The 13,382-nt window shown below is 40.3% G+C and overlaps 1 protein-coding gene across 1 annotated transcript in view; it reads right to left on the reverse strand.

Moving 5' to 3' along the window:
- Positions 1-13,382, reverse strand: part of tmem108 (transmembrane protein 108) — a 57,688-nt gene that overhangs the window by 42,755 nt on the left and 1,551 nt on the right. The window lies entirely within an intron of this gene.

Consider the following 13,382-nt stretch of genomic DNA (forward strand, 5'->3'; position numbering starts at 1 on the left):
TGAAGGGTGGTTCAAGACTTTTGCACAGTACTATATTCTATCCCCGGTTAGTAGCAGATATTTCTATCTGTGTTGCACACATACTTTGTGCATTTTATTAACCAGCTAACTGGCGTTAGCTAATAACTTGACATTTAACCTTTAAGTTAAAATGTGTTCAAGTCTGGATCCAAAAACAATACTGCAATGGCCAAAATAACACCCTTCAGGCTTCAAAACAGTTGTCCACAAATAAATGGGTGATGTTACCATAGAAACCTCTATCTTGCATTTATTAATTGACTGTTTTTGATCAACAGTCTATTAGATAAACACTTAAGCATAAAATGTACTGCACTAAAGCCTTCATGAAACATCTAGCGCCTTATAAATTCTCAATTTTGTGTGCCTAAAATGTCCAATTACACGCAGCCACTATTTTCTTCGTAGACAAAAATAATCCTTGCGAAACTGGGTTGATAATTGCTGTCCTGCTTACAGTGTCAGGCCGAACTGCTGTGAACAAAACAAGCCAATTATTCTGAAACCATTTTGATTTTTTCTTCAGAACACACAGGATCTGAGCCTTGCTAATAAGCCTCGCTTTCATAACTCCAACACCCCAAACCAAGAGAGCACAAGTTATAACATGATCCGTGTGCTGAGTAACACAATGATGGTGGTTATTTTCACTGAGGTTTGGAGCTCCATTTAACCTGACGCAAGAGGATCAAGATTAGGGTGCAAGCGCCTTAGAGGAACATTTTTTAAATACATGGGCTTGTTCCTATAGGTGTGAAGCAACATCAACAACTGAAGAAATTGATGCACGTACTGTATAAGTGGCTTTAGGATGGATTACACTCAAACAATATCCATCATATATCTCCCGCTGATGCCAATCTGAAAAATAATGAAGCAATCAGTGCAACCACTCAGCATGCTAATTACCAACGCCAGCCCAGGACACCCACTGGCAGCTTCTCAGAGTGTGTGTATGCGCACATGTGACAGTTTTAAAAATCCTTTCCAGGAGAAAAATGTCTCACCAATAGACATTTAATTACCAGAGGATGAGGTGCTTTGGTTCTCCCGTGCCATTATTCACGGCTGAATTAATGAATAGGTAAACAGCAGAGGAACAAGGCAGACTCTGCGTGGTTTGGATGAAATCTGCAACACCCCTGCTCACACAGTCAGCAGTGTTTATTATGAATGAAGAAGTGGTTAAAAACAAGAGACAGTTTATGATTAAGTGATGAACCACAGATGGTCCACGCCTCTTAGTTTTTACATGAAACAGGTGAGAAAATTAACAATGTTTAAAAAATGATTGCTGTTTTCATCGGATAATTACACGGGATTATCATAAATTTTTAAGACTCCCATCGGGGGACAAATAAGGAACGAGTGACAAATTACAGAAAAATCTACACGAAAATAGTTAACAAGCGACTGTAACTAAGTATCTGGAGGAATAAACAAGATTTTTAATCAAAAAAATTATACTGCGATAAATTTGTCATTAAACTTTGAACTCAGAGGTAGTTTGGATCTGGAAAAACACCCAAACTGTGAACAACATAGGAACCGCCAAGGCTCAAGCCTGCCATGAACTGGTAGAGTATGGACCAAGAAGGAAGATCTTGCTTCAAAATACCTTCAAGCTTACCTAAAATGTGCAGCTGCTCGCTTGGACAAGTCAGATCCTTCTGGAACACCGTACCAACTGTTAAGCATGGTGGTGGTAGCATCATGCCGGTGGTGTTGCACCATTGCACAAAGTGGAGGGAATAATGAAGGAGGGCGACCTCCAAATTCTTCAACTTAACCTCAAATCAACAGTTAAATGGTTAATGGGCACAGTTGGGTTTCCCCATAGGACAATGATCCCAAACACACATCAAAACTGGCTTTGGGATGGATGAAGCAGGTTAACATGAATCAAAACCTAATTTATATGATTCATAGTGATTTCCCTCCACACAAGATTTAGTTCAATACATTTTTTTGTTTTCAGCTTCAGGATCTTTGACATCCAGTTTCCAGTATTTATAGGCCAGTTAATTAATCTAGTAAAGTATCGGTTTAATAAATGATACATATACAGCCAGTACTTTAGTCAGTGTACTGGCTTACTCTCTAATTTACACTTTTGATTAGACAAATTTAAGGTTTTTCCTTTAGAGTTGCTCAGATGTCATTCTGACCTTGGATGAGGTTATGTAAAAAATTTACATAAGTGCCTCTCATCCATGCAGTGGAGCTGGGGCAGCAGTTGCTTCATTTTAACAATGATTTTGTAAGTAGAGATTTTAAGTTAGGTCAAGATTTCTGCCAAAGTAATGACATAAAAACAGCAAATCTACAGTTTTTTTTTAAAGTATGTTCAGCTCACTCCACATATTTTCAGGGCTGAATATTGTGAAAAATACCTATAATTTACCAGCAAGTAGGTGCTTGAGTTCTGATCTCTGCACACCTAAATCTAAATGTATAATTTTTGGAATAGTATCAGTATATATTTGTCTTTATATGTACACAACAACCAAAAATAACTCATGAACTCCTTTGATGACCAGTGAACAAAATGATTGATATTAGTCGTTGTTAGCTGCTCTCGGCTTGCATTTAATTTTTGGAAGAAAATTCCAGGGCTTACCAATGAGGAGAGTGACAAAAGCAAACAAACTGTTTCAGACAAAATGAATGTCAATGGCATTCCAGTGGCCTGTTTACAGCTAGCGTAGCTAAATGTCAGATGGTTGGCCCCGCGGGGAAACCGAGCTGGCTGGGAGCAAATTTGTAGGTGTCTCCGTGTCTCTGCCTCCATCATTCCACCTCTTCTCTCTTCTCTGTGATGCCGGACATGGGACAATATGGCGGCATGAGCGGTAGCATCTATTATTAGTTGAAGAGTGAAGAATGGAGCGAGTCCCCAGGGGAAGGCAGAGGTGGCAACCAAACCTCACGGACATTATTTTAAGAGTTTGTGTGTTGACAGTTGTGTGGGAGAGGAATTGTTTGCCACTAATGACAAAGCTTTGTTTGCGTCTCAATTTAAAGGACCATTCCAGTGGTTTTTTTTGCACATTGTTTCTGTTGATAACTATAACAACACAGCTAACCATAATCTAAAACATGCAAACCAAACTATAAATTTCTTACACATTCCAGACATTCACTACAGTCTGTAAATTACATTTACGTGTTTTAAGCTGTGGAAGTCGGCCTCAGCAATATCAGCAATGCAAATAGTCAATGGATGAATAAATGTCATCTGCGCTTTGGAGTGCAAACACAAAAAATTAAACCCAGGTGGAAGGAGAGGAGGCAGAGAAATGGTCCAGCTTTTATAACCTGGAAGGCCTGAGTGAACTGAATTACTTGACAGGCCTCCCACGTGAGCCAGTTGCCCTCTAAGGTTGGGATTATGCTGTGTACACACACAGCTGCAAAAACCACAGGTGCTTTGTTGTTCTTGTTATAATACCTTGTTCTTCCTATGCTCCTTAGCATGCTACTTAGTATAACTGTGTTGTCACAAAAAGCTGAAGAGCTTGCAGGCGTCCGCGAGTCTAATCACGACCCTCGCATTCTTCTGGATACAGAAAACATCCACTTCACACTACCAATGCAGAATGGCTTCAAATCATTTTCGATAAAGTCAGTGACATGAAGCTACAAACGGGCAGCTGACCAACTATGTTCAGCAGTGCAAAGATGCAAAGAAACTTCAGCCATCAAATGCTTCAATATTCACACACAAGAAGCCCAGGGATGATGTTGAAAATCGCTACAGCTGCAGGGACTTGGTGCCAACGTAGCTGCTGGTTGTTCTATAATTTTGATGCTTGTAATATAACTTTAGCATCGCATTTCAGAGGAGGGCTAGGACCATAGACTGTGTATAAAAGATGCTGCATCTTCCTGGTCTGAAAGGAGAAGCCTGTGTGAGTGGATTTAGCATGCATTTTTTTAAATGGCCAATTAATTGGTTGCAAAAAAGAACTCGGACTGTCTATGAGAAAATGGCTCTCGGGCCCTTGCTCTTTGACCTCAGCAAACACTTTCCTGACTTCCTGGGCTCATTTCACTAGTTTAAAGTCCTACTAAATAAAACATGCTGTCTCTGTCCCCACCGGAGACATCAAAGCAGCATCCACCCTGGAAGCGATCCACAGCGACGGAGCGTCCGGAGACTGTAGAAAACGAATAGCATTCAACAACGGGGCAAATAACTGCTGGCGGCGCAAAGTGGGCGGGACCTGAGATAAACTCTTCCTACTTCAAAATGCTCCCACAAGTGCTTAGAGGGGATTTGGGATGTGTGCTCATAACATACTGATTTAATATTTATTTTAATTTTACCTTTTAAAATTGCATCTTAAACTTCTGTGCTGCTATATCTCTATAGAGAAGGAGATAAACAGGGTTTGCTCATTGGCTAACAAATTTTCATTAAAATTGTCATCGTCAACGCCCGGACCAGGACTTCATTAACCAATGGGAGACATCATAGAGCCTCAGATGTTTGGAAATGAAACAGTCATGTAAAAATACTATGAAAATGAAGGAGCCAAATACTTGTTTATATGGTTATTTTTGTTGTTTTTTAGCTATGTCTGTGCAGCTCAGTTCAAATAAAATCCCATTGCGCATTCACTAGCAGTTAACATCCAGACTCAGTGCAGAAGACAGTACTATACAATTAACTTACTGTATAATGGATTAGATGTTTGCAACACACAGGGGTTCGAATGCATTAATTTCTAAAGGAATGTATAACTCTTGTTGATATCTTGTTATCTGTATTTACACGTGCTGCCTAAGCCAATAGAGAGATTTTAGGATTATAAAATGACAGAGCCTACATCTACAAAAACATACATATGGTCCTGCAAGAGCACATTATGCAGAGGAAACAAGAAAAATATGGTTATTACAGCGGCAGCAGATGCATAAACTCTCATTACAGCGCTGAAAGGGAGCAGAAAAAGAACTGCAGTTACTACAGCATGTTTGACATATCGAGCTGCAGTGTGTTTACAGCCCAAACAGCCCGTGGAGCGACCAGTGAGTTCAATTTATTTGCGGCTTCTGACAAACCCAAAACGTCAAGTCATCCCTTCTACCCAAAGGACACCCTCACTCTCCTCTTTTGCGAGGGAGCAGAGGGGATGAGAGGAGAGGAGTCGTTCCAGCAGCTTCAGCGGCAGTTTCATTGGGCTCGTGCTGCCTTTCATTCACTGCACTGCTATTCTGTATATGAGATAATCTGGGTGTGAACATGGATCTTGTGGGCGAGCGGTCCCGGGCCTTCAATTTGTCGGGGTGGAAATGTGAGAGACGGGCAAGGCCCACATCAATTTTTTTTAAACGGGCCTTGTTTATAAAAAAACAAAAACAAAACTGATATCTGTCCAGTTGCTGTCCAGTCAGACTTTGCTGTTGCTACAACGTTGCTTCTGTCTGCTGCCAGCTCCAGCATCAACATCCTCCCCACACAATAAAACCACAGTCTCCATGGTGATGTACCTGACACCGTTACCAGCATCACAAACACATTCACAAACAAACACAATCACAAAACAAACAAAATCCCACTGTGTCACTTGACAGTTTGTTTGTTTTTTGCCGCTCTGTGTATAGTAATTAATTTGTGGGGTCGCCTCGCTCCATCTTATTCTCTATTAATGCTGTCTCAGATTACCAGGCAGCTTTTTAGCCTCTGAAGACACAAATCTCCGAGCCTAGAGAGGCAGACGGGGGAGAGAATGGAAGGAAACTGTATAAGCCTCTCTGTCTAATTGTGGGTGACAAGTGCTGATATTTTCATATTTGAGGCGTTCTCCCAGAGGTGGTTAATGACTAGCTTACAATGAAATGTCAGCTCCTGTGACACCTTTGGATAAGAGGACATCAGAGGCATACTCGCCATAGTTTTGTTCAAATTTTGAACTGTTAGCTGTCTGTATAAACCAATTCCAGTGTTATTCTTACTGATTTTCATCAGTTGTACAAAACTGTAAAAAAGTCTTGAGCCATCCCTCATTTCTTTAAAGGAAGGAGGACATGCCAGACTTTCTCCTAATCTTTTTAAAGGTCTTTTATGGTTTTCCACTCTTTTTCAGTCCAGTCCTTCTACATGACCATTTTCTACATGCTTTTTTGTCTGATTAGCTGCTTAATCCTTACCTGTGAATCATTTCAAAGTGAAAAACGCACCTGATTCAAGGGATAAACCAGTCATATCGCTACATATAGCATATAACAGTTTTACATTTTGAATTGTATTTTTAACTGTATATTTTGTAATTTTGAAGATGATTTGAAAAAAAATATTACTTGAAAACTTGAATAAGTGGCAGATTGTGAAAGACATGTTCTTATGAAAATGTACATACCTGGATAGAAAAAAACACCATGAAATACTATGAGTCATTAGGATTACTGAAGCAGTGTGGGATCATCCTGACAGAGAATTGAACAAAAGACAGCCAAGATCCAAAGAAGAGCTTTGAATGTCCTTCAAGAAGTCTGGAGAACAATTCCTGAAACTACATAAAGAAATGACAAGAAAGCTTGACTAGAAGAGTTCAGGCTGTGTTGAAGAATGAAGGCGGTCACGTTGACTTTCAGGCTCATTAGAATTGTACAAACTCTGCTTTTGCCTTTTTGACTGTATTTCATGTTTCAATAAATCGCTGCACCTATATAAAGAAACAAGGGGTGGCTCAAGACTTTTGCACAACAGTGTATTTCATGTACTTAACCATTAAATGTAGCCACCTTGTTCTCTTGCTGATCTGTAGCCAAAACATTTGATAGTTAATTCTTCGCACATTTTTTAACAGATTACAGATATACTGTTACCAGTGTTGGAACTGTATTAACTGTTTTAACAGTACTGACTAGTATTACTCATGTATTTTAATATTTGTTTGTCTTTTACTTACCATTGTTTTTCGTTAACTGTTAACATTTCTGCTGAAACTTTTTAAGGTCCACATTTTACGATTAGCTGATTTAATGTTTTCATATACTGCTTAGCTGCTGCAAAGGTGCCCCCTGGGGTACTTGTATGAAATGGTGGAAATCCCTGATATAACCTTAAGGTTTCTTTGGAAAGAAATCTTTCCTGTTCTTTTGTGCCGCATTGTGCTTCGTGACAAAGTGCACTCTGTTACACTCGAACAAATCATTTTCCTATCTCCTACATATTTCCTTTTACCTCATGCAACCTTGCTCCGGACTTGGCTCCCACTTTGCTAACTGTGTATAAAGAACATCAGTTCTGCTCTTCAGCCCTTCAATCAGACTCTCCAGCATCCATGAAATGAGCCATATGGGGCATGGTCAGGGCATAGAAAGAAAGCAACGGTTTTATATACTCCGGAGCTTTTCTTTTCCTGGCTCCCTCTGCTTAGATGCAGGCATTTTGAACAAGGGTAGTGTAAGTGCTAGGCCTGGCAGCTGGCTGTAAATACACATATTGTGTGTTTGGACAAGGAAATGCTTTGATTTGCAGAGCAAGAAGAGTAAAGATGACCCGGCATTTAGGACAAGACAGGGGAGTTGTTCCCCCTCATCACCTCAATCCACAAGAACAATTAGCTGCTGACAGTGACACAGGGGCCCAGTAATAAGCTCTAGCATGGCAGTGGGGGGGGGGCACTTCATTCCCAAGCATATGGTGCCACTTTAATCTGCAGCCTCTATCAGACAAGTCTGGCTGGTAGACAAGGTTTCTTTTAACTGATTACGTGCTCAAAAGCTTTGAGGCGAAGATAAGAAGCAAAGGACACACAATGTAAGAAATTCAAAGTCAGACTGACACGGGTTAGCAATTTCCAAATCAGAGGATCTTTATGCTTTTTGGTGGTGCAAGAAGTTCAGAGCTGCTTTTGCACATATTCAGATTCAAGAAGTTGCCAAGGAAACTAGAACCTCCGTTTTTTTTTTAACCTGATGGAAAAGCATTTTCCACAACGACAGGGCTGCGATTTGCTTCCTTGTTATCCGTGGTCACAACCTGCCATCCATTAGAGGTTCTGACTAATCCTCATAGGTGAGCCTCACACCTGGTAATCACTGGGCTGACACCTTCTAGTATTGTAACTAACATGCAGCTCCCCCAGGACTTCTCATAATCCTATTAGCCCCAGTCATCTGAAATGCATTAAAAAAAATGTGCTGATTGATCCTAAGCCACAAACCTTCGGCGTCTTGATCGCACCTCTCGATGTTTCACTTTTCACATGTGGGTTTAACAAAGTGGGATCCTTCTCCTGCGTCTAGTTTATTTTGCATGTGACAGAGAGACAGTTGGATTAAAGAGGCTCTCAGATGGTACCGAAGAAAATCAAACACTGTTCAAACAGGATTATGTAAGAGCAAAATATGCTGAGCAACTGCGTCGTTTAAAGAACTTGACCGTTGAAAAAATAAAACACTCGTATAGACTGCAGGGGTAAAGAACAGAGTTATGAACCTTATGAACAAATATGCCTCATTTCTTAGATTTCTTACAACTTTATATTGACTAAATCTATATTAAATAACCTTTATGGCAAAGTATGGGGAAACACCAACAAGACTAAACTCATCAGCCACTTTATTAGGTACACCTTGCTATTACTGGGTCTTTTTACCTTCTTAATTCTGCAAACATGCTGCAAATGCTCTTCAGAGATTTTGCTCCATGTTGACATGAAATCATCACACAGATGTTGAAGATTTGCCTGCTGTACCTCCATAATGAGAGTCTCCTGTTCCACCACATCCCAAAGGTGCTCTACTGGACTGAGATCAGGTGACTGTGGAGGCCTTTTGAGTACAGTGAACTCATTGTCACGTTCAAGAAACCAGGAGATGGATATACTGTGGTCATAAAGGGATAGATATGGTGAGCAACAATACTCCCCAGGTGGTACTAAGGGGCTCAAAGTGTGCCAAGAAAATATCCCTCACACATTACACCACCAGCAATGTGAACCACTGATACAAGGCAGGATGGAGCCATGTTTTCATGTTGTTTATGACCATAATATTTGAATGAGACAGCAGAAATCAAGGCACTTCAGACCGTGGAACGCCTTTCCACTCTTCCATTGTCCTATTGTGGTGAGCCCACGTGAATTGTATCCTAAGCTTCCTGTTCTTAGCTTTAAGGAGTGGCTCTAAAAAAGGTCATATTTTGCAAAATGAATATAATGTTGCATTCAGCAGGACTCAAAACCAAAAACTGAGATCATAAAACTCATAAAGAAAATATTTACAGATCAGCTGAGAGGAATGATTGTTTTCCTTTAGGCTTCTTTACTATTAGACTTCATTTTTTATCCCCTGCAGGATGTTTAGAAGAATGGAGATTTAAGCAAGTTCAGAAATGGCTTCATTTTTTAAGACACAAAACCTACGTCCATCATTTATTACAGATTATCTGACACAGCACTTTACAGCGTTTTTTTGACATACAAGACAAAATTCATTAGGTGCTAGAAACACTGGAGTAAATAGCAGGACATCTTCAGAGTGATTAGCATGCATCTGCTGAGAACAATGAATATCTGAACTCGATTTTACGACAACCCTTACAACAGTGTTGGATATATTTCAGTCTTGAGCACTGTTGTGGACTGAAAAACAGACCAACATTTTCATCCCTAGAGCCAATCTGACAGCTGGTCTAAAAATAGCACGTTTGCTGTTGGGGATGTTAAACATGCAGAGCTATCAAACAAAGTTGATCAAGCTAAAACCCCTGAAAGCACCATCATTTTGCAGTAGACTGACTGTGTGGAAAACAAAAGATTTTGCCATTATTCTCTCTGTCGTTTTTCGTTTATGGAGCTTTTAGTGCTCCGGACGCCATCAAACGCTCCTAAGAAATCGTTAACCCCTCTTACACAACACATTCGCAGCAGCTTTTAACTTTGATAGAGCTTATGGACCCTTTTACGCCCCTTGTGTCCCTCTTGGTATGGAGGGTGACCATCAGTGGATCAGTGGGTGGAGGTCCAGATTGGAGTGGCATGACTGCAGATGGGGAATGCGAGGAATTCCTCTTGTAAACACCTCACGCTCGGACGGTCCCCACACACTTATCTCCCCGTGCCCATCGCCCCCCTTTAATCATCGTAATGGTTAGTTATTCATTACCATTCTGTTTGAATTTCCTGTGACCTCTGCTTGCTGTGGGCAGGTGGGTCTTCTGCTGCTGCCAAGAACTGAAACCCTTTGTTTACCTGAGGCACCACATGGTATATTATTCATTTTGAACCCCCCCAGCGGGCAAATAGAGCCTGTTCTGATACTACTGTATACAGTATGCTGGATTTCAAATGTCAACACCCTGAAAGAGAGCCGCTTTTTCTTTCCTTTCTTCTTTTTTTATTTCGAAGTCAGGCTGTTTTTCTCGAGCCCCGTCTCCTTCTGGTCCTATGGGAGCACTCTTTAACCGATAGGATCATAACCGGCTCTGGGGTAAACTTTATTTTTCTTCTAGGTTGAATAGAGCCGCTTTTGGTTTCTTTCAGCGTGCCACCTTCCCCTGCAGTTCCTGTTTATGAATCCCCCTCTTGGTTTAATGAAAGTAATTTCCAAAGCAGCTAAGGGGCCTTCGTTAATACTGGATGGCATTTAGAGAACACAGGAAAAGAAACACAGGCGCAAGCTGGCTGGCTTTCCTTCCTTTGCTAAGGTAAAATCCTGTTTTGGCCACTTGCTGTTTTGTCAGACTGGAGGAAGGTGCAAAGTCCATTTAGAACACATAATGTGCAGCATGAGGGGGCCCATGAGGGCTGCATTCCAACTCATAGTGTACCATTCTCTACCAGTCATGAGAGACGCCTGCTTACAAGTACAGGACCAGCTCACACCGTCATAGCCACATTCCCTTAAAACGTTCCCATCAGTTTGACTGCAGTTTGCAAGAGTCAGAAACCAGATGTCCCTTTCCCAGGAAACTCCCTGATAAATTTGTGTGCAGCTCTGGATGTGATTGCTGATATTTTCTGGTTGTTTTTCGGTGTTAATGTTGGCTTTTCCTGACATTTCTGATAAGAAAGTAGCTGTGGATTCTGTTCAGCTCCTGGCCACTGCAAGTTCCTTCTAAAGTTGACAGCAGATAGGAGTAGAAAGGCGTTGAAATGACCGACACTTTGACCTTCATAATAATACAGGGATCAGAAAGAAGTGGCGGGATTTGTGGGCGGTAACCTGTCATGTAACCTATTGTTTGCAGTTTATGTATTTGAACAAGTTTCTGGAGGCTTTCTACCTTTGAGCAGTTGCATGTGACAGAAACATGAATGACAGAGTAAAAACAGAGAACAGATGGAAAAATGGCTAAATTTACTTCTCAATATTTGGTGTTTTAGCAAAGATTGTACATAAAAGATGTACTGTGACATTACCCATTATAGGCTCTGATTTTAGAGCCCCAATCAGGCCATAACTATTTTGTCTTCTGAGTAAAGATACGGACTGAGAAACAGGGCTGTGCTATATCATATCACTCATAATAACCATTGATAAAGGTTTCATATGACAACATCAACGATGTAGCGATGCCATACGTTTACTTTTTCTTTGTTTTCTGTTTTATTATGTGATAATATTGTGCATCTCCTCATTATGTACAAGGTTAAGCTACTTTAGTCACTGTTAAACTAAAGTGTTAAAGTTTTCCATAAAATTTCCAAGTAAAATACTACGTAGGCTACTTTTGTGCTTAGATTTCACTTATGCTGTGTCACTACTACTGCACTACAATGCTGCTGCTGGTACCCTGATAGACTCGCACTTACTAAGTAGTCTATCATCAATCACAGTAGCTCACTGTAAAAGAATGGAAAATGTACTTTAATTTGTTTAAAACACCCTTCAGTCCTTTTTCCCACATAACCATAAAAATCATTATTTCCTTTATTTCCTGGATATAATTTTAAGTCTATATCACCTCCTAGCCAAGAACAGCCAAGAACAGAGCAAACTCAGTGCAATATTAGCATAAGAATTACTCAAACCCTAAAACTGTATGTTGACTAATCATCTATTTTACTTTAAAAAGAAAGTATATCCTGTTGTGTTAAATAAGATGCCAAACTTGTGATAGCATAAACTCACTGGAAAGGTGTTTCCTGAGGTCTTGATCAAGTGAACACCAGAGGAATTTTCCTGTAAACTTCTAAACAATGACTGCTTTTTGTAACCAGAGTAGTCGCCACTCTATTGGCCAACAGAAATACTGCAGATTTAAGACACTTACTCAATTCAGTTCACAACAGTGATCACTTCTAATATTATAAGACCTGACAATACGAGGCGAAAAGAAAAAAAGAAGAAAGCTCAAATATCTAAACAACTGTTCCCCAAATTGCTCAAAACAACAAACAGTTGATCTACCACAATGCTGTACTAATAATTCAGGTTATATGAAAGTTAACAGATCAATTAATTACCCAGTTTGAGCACTAGATTTGGGATACTGTGACTAAAACTTGAAGTTGTTTTAACATCAACCTCTAACTACAATCAATCGGTTAATTAAGTCCAAAAACGCTGAGAAATAAAAGGTCTCTGAACTCTTGATGCTAAATGAAGCCAAGCTTTAAACTGAGTGACCGCGTGACACGAGTAACTGTCCTTACTTCTAGTTACATTAGACAAATGACAAAAACAGCAGTATTGTGTAAAACTGGTGCCCAAGCATCGTGGACAAAGAATAAATGTCCTCATTAGTGTTAAGTGCTTTGCTCATATGTTTCCTAATACCCATTCATGGTATCACAGCATGTCAGCTCGCTCCGAGGAAGCTGTCAGCCGCAGATGTCAATACCCCTGCTGACCCTGCTCCCTCCCCCCCAAACCATTGCACACATGGCACTGGAGGATTGTCCCCCCAGAACAAAGGAGTGGGGGGTTTCTGTGGAGGACGAGCAACCAAACATTCCCGTTACAATGGGGAGAGTGGCCGGCAGGTTCAATTAGCACACACTTTAAACTGTTCTCTATACGAACCCTCTGTTCTTGAACAAAGCTGAACCTTCACACTCCAATGGGGTATTTGGTGATGCAGTTTGTTCTTGGCACTATGGCATTTTAAGAGAGTTTCTTCTATTATCTCCTTTGTTTCTGTCCATGTTGCCTGACAAATAAAGCACTCGGGACAAAGATGATCAGACTGGAAGACTCATGGCTTTTATTGTCTTCACAAACTTTATCCAAGAAAAAAAAAACTGGACAAATCAGTCTGTACTCTCTTCAAGAACTAAGTGTCACCAAAAGTCCATTGAAACCCTCGAAAGATGTTTTATTAGGTGGTAATGTTCATTCATTTAAGATGATTTTCAAGCCTCTTAAGCCCCCTAAGATCACACTGAATAAAATAAATAAAT

Source organism: Astatotilapia calliptera, chromosome 9 (genome assembly GCF_900246225.1).
Source record: "Astatotilapia calliptera chromosome 9, fAstCal1.2, whole genome shotgun sequence".
Lineage (NCBI taxonomy): Eukaryota > Metazoa > Chordata > Actinopteri > Cichliformes > Cichlidae > Astatotilapia > Astatotilapia calliptera.